This window comes from Apium graveolens, chromosome 1 (assembly GCF_009905375.1).
Source record: "Apium graveolens cultivar Ventura chromosome 1, ASM990537v1, whole genome shotgun sequence".
NCBI classification, from domain to species: Eukaryota; Viridiplantae; Streptophyta; class Magnoliopsida; order Apiales; family Apiaceae; genus Apium; species Apium graveolens.
In genome coordinates, this window is record NC_133647.1 from 203,872,679 (window position 1) to 203,876,380 (window position 3,702).

Genomic DNA, 3,702 nt, shown 5'->3' on the forward strand with positions numbered 1-3,702 from the left:
ATACATATACCATTAACATATTTTTCATACGTAAAAAGTAATACTACATGAAGTTCTGCTATTCGAAATCGAACAATCCCAAAATATCATTACATACCACAAAATGTATTACATCCAAACCAACTCATATATTCTGGTATATTTTTAATGTTATTAAACATTGTCCCGCAAGAGTCTTCTAATTATCTAGGTAATAAATTTAAAATCTTCCAAATCAAGCATATAATTAATGGGATTCACATAACTCAACTAGCAGATGCTTTAACTGCCTTTTCAGCTGCATCATCCAAATCCTCTGTTGTGATCAATGTCATACCACTTTCCTGAAGAAATCAAGACAACTTGTATTAAATGGTTTTAATTTTACTTCCTTTTTTAGGATGATATAGAAGCCCAGTTTCAGTTATCTCGGAAATCATTAATTAATGTTACCTTCAAATCCTCTTTCCTTGGTCAACGTTGGTGCCCTCAAGACGAACAACAACTGGCACCTTCAAAGAAACCTTTAAAAAACACATGAATCAAGTAGAGTACAAGTGAGAAATGAAGAATACAGGATTACAATTTAATAACAATAATTGAAGTATTAAAATTATTAAAAGCATGATGTGGAATCACAGAACGACAATAGTGGTTCTTGTAAGCATACATCAATTTACAAATATTATGTCATTTATTAAGACTGTAGATTGAAATTCAAGTGTGAAAGCCTTCTCCAATAGAAGTCTGTCTTATAACAATTAATTGTTACAAGTAAAACAATGAAGTAGGAACATCACCATAAAGGTCAAATTACAATTCATATTGAAATAATACTTCAGCCAACTTAGTTAACAAATTATTAATGACGGTAATAAGTATAGAAACACGATTTGAAAACATATACTGTAAACTTTAATGACATAAAGAAGTGAATAATATATTATATAAGAAATTTATCAAGTCCGCCAAAATCAATGTCATTCAACACACACCTATTTAGAAGCGTTGACAATTCCACTTGCTATAACATCACACTTCATTATTCCTCCAAATATATTGACCAAAATTGCTTTAACTTTGTCATCTGCTGTCAATATTTTAAAAGCCCACACACCTACCTAAATGAATCAGAAAGGTCAAGTAAAAATAGATATGGCTGGTAAGAATGACAATAAATATTCAACTAAGCAAAACTTAAGATGACCCAAAAAAAATTTAAGACATCAGAGCTAGATGCATTTTTCTCCAGCCTCCAGCGAATACATGGCTTAATCACATACGAAGCGAAAAGTACCAATTACCTGGTTTTCGGAAGCATTCCCTCTTACATCAAGAAAATTGGCAGGGGTTCCACCATGTAACTTGATTATATCCATAGTTTCCATAGCAAGACCAACACCATTCACCATGCAGCTAATTTGTCCATCTAAACCAATGTAGTACAAATCTAATTTTGCGGCAGCAACCTTCCCAGAAGAAATAAAAGCATTTTCAGTTTCATGACAGTCAATACAAACTGTAAAATAACATTTCCAATGTTATTAAGCAGGGGAGCATATATGTTGATTTTACAATCTTGTACAAGCATAAGCTACAACAAATATATGAACATAAATATAACTTATCCACTTATTTCTAATACAATCATGCAATAGGCACATAAGATACATATGTTCAAGGGAATGTTAACACTATACCTCACGGGGATCTTCCTGAGATGGATCACGAAGAGCAAAAATCTCCTTCTGCCGGAAGTAAGCATTGATAACTGAAGATAACTGATAACCAGGAGGAGACTGAATAATCACCAGGAGCACTGCATCTAAAATGCTAAACTTATCAATGGTCACAAAACCAAACTGTGCAGGGACACAGTACGATCCACGAGTGGTTACTACAACCCTATTTTTTGTAGTATGTCTTTGAGAAAACAAACACCGATAAATTCACAGTCTTTACCTTATTCACACTTAACATATATATGTATATACCACAATTCTCCACACTTTTAATTATTCAGTTATTCCCCCTTATTAACGACATTACTAACACATAGTATAGGCTCAAGTACCAAAACCCATCCGAAATAACCGCATTTCTAAAATTAGGGCAATGCTACACACCACTTCAATTATTCCATTATTCCCCCAATTTATCTACATTACTAACAACAAAACATCACATATCACGAAATAACACGCAAGTATATCAGAAACAATTGCAATTACACAGTAATTTCATTATATCGGTGTCCCCCTACTCTTATGGACATTACAAACCACAAAACATCATATAAAACCAGAGAGAGAGAGAGGGATAAAAAAAGGAGTACCTTAATGTAGAAGTGCAAGATAAGCCCAATCTTAGAAATTTAGTTAGAACCAAAATAAACCAAACTAACCCTGGAACAAAAAGATAAGACCAATTAGAACCCCCAATTCAAATAAAAACCCTAATTTTGTCTGAATGTCGAATTCTTTCAAAGAGCCCCATATCCATTAATCTGTGAACGTTTAGCTTTATATTGAATACAAATAGATTTATAATACTCTCAAACCAGAGAAAAATGTAGAGAATGGCAGAGATACCGATGAGAGAGAGAGAGAATGAACTGAAGAGTGAGACTGTTGATAATATAGTCTGTGTGCAAAAACTTTCCACTGTCCCAAATTTTAGCCCAAATTTTACCCAGCTTGTCCAACTCTCCCCTAATTTTGTATTTTATTTTTTTCTTTTAAAAATATCATTATCTTTATATATTGTAACCAAATTATTAATTTAATATTTAAAATAAAAATGTAATTATTCACTTATTTTATTAAAATTATATTTATAAATTACTACTTAAATGTATTACAAAATTAATTAATTTAAATTCAAATATTTTATTTATATTTAAATATTTTATAAAACGATAATATTTTATTCGTTTATACTCTATGGTAACACAAGTTCAAACATGTTGCAGTGTGTAACACTTCTTATCTATAGTAACATGCTGGAAAGGTTATGGTAACATCAAATATGCGATGTTGCGGTAGACAAAGATGAGGATAGCTAATGTAACATTAATTTGTAACACTATTGATCAAACTATTGCGATAGGGTCAAAAATAATTATTAGGTCAATAAATTGCATAAAATATACGACAAAGGGAATCAGCACATGACAAGTATACAATGCATGGTCACCTTAATAAATATATATATATATATATATATATATATATATATTGCAAGAATCTACCTGCAGGCTAATACCAAATCCGCCCTCTGGTTGGGAAACACATACTTGTACTCCGCTAGAGCCTTGCAAGAAACATCAAGGAAAGTTTTTCTTTTAAAAATTGATGTAGTGCGTCTCTTGTACAAATTGAAAGGTTTTCTCTTTTGTTAAGTTTCAATGCTTGAAACTACATAGTTGTTGCTACTTGCTTTATCTGGAAACTGTGTAGTATCATAGTTATTTTCTTTCACAGGGTGTACTTATGAAGATTCTTGTCCTACTATTACTTGACCCTCTAAAATAAAAGCATCACCAGAACAATCATTTTGCACCAATTCAAACACCCTCTTCCTAATCTGATGAAAGCCAAGAAAACAGCTTCAGTGTAACAGGTAACTTATCTACAATTATCAATTAGAGACAAAGATACATAAATTGCCCGATGTAAAATAATAGAATTCAGCATGACACTACTAAAATATACTCCTAGCCTA

The 3,702-nt window shown here is 31.7% G+C and overlaps 1 long non-coding RNA gene across 1 annotated transcript; it reads right to left on the bottom strand.

Annotated features, from left to right (window-relative positions):
* Positions 1-267: 267 nt before the first annotated feature.
* LOC141724475 (uncharacterized) lies at positions 268-1,433 on the bottom strand. Its single transcript, XR_012576705.1, has 4 exons — positions 1,284-1,433; positions 975-1,096; positions 433-503; positions 268-323 (listed from the first exon to the last, which is right to left on the bottom strand). It is a non-coding gene; the product is annotated as an uncharacterized LOC141724475 (long non-coding RNA).
* Positions 1,434-3,702: the final 2,269 nt, after the last annotated feature.